Source organism: Dipodomys ordii, unplaced genomic scaffold (assembly GCF_000151885.1).
Source record: "Dipodomys ordii isolate 6190 unplaced genomic scaffold, Dord_2.0 Scaffold65, whole genome shotgun sequence".
NCBI lineage: Eukaryota > Metazoa > Chordata > Mammalia > Rodentia > Heteromyidae > Dipodomys > Dipodomys ordii.
This window is the reverse complement of record NW_012267281.1, coordinates 11778411-11778753: the sequence shown is the minus strand read 5'-3', so window position 1 is coordinate 11778753 and position 343 is coordinate 11778411. Positions and strand designations below refer to the sequence as shown.

General features: G+C 34.7%; 1 protein-coding gene across 1 annotated transcript in view; it reads left to right on the top strand.

Moving 5' to 3' along the window:
* Gpc5 (glypican 5) overlaps nucleotides 1–343 on the top strand; it is a 493935-nt gene that overhangs the window by 93641 nt on the left and 399951 nt on the right. The window lies entirely within an intron of this gene.

Below are 343 nucleotides of genomic sequence, written 5' to 3'. Positions count from 1 at the left end.
CAAGAAAATGTGATATATATACACAATGGAATTCTATGCCTCCATCAGAAAGAATGACATTGCACCATTTGTTAGGAAATGGAAAGACTTGGAAATAATTATATTAAGAAGTAAGCCAGGCCCAAAAAAACATAGGTCCCATGGTTTCCCTTATTTTCAATAACTAGTATATGTCTGAGTCAAGCAGAAAAGGTCAGATAAGGTGATGTTAGGGAAATGAGCTCTAAGATATGTATTCAAATGTTTTGTTTTCTTTCATGTGATTGCTTCTAACACATTTATAAGATTATTTCTTTGTTGCTTTGTATGTCCCTCCCCCACAGTATAACCCCTGCTTTCACTG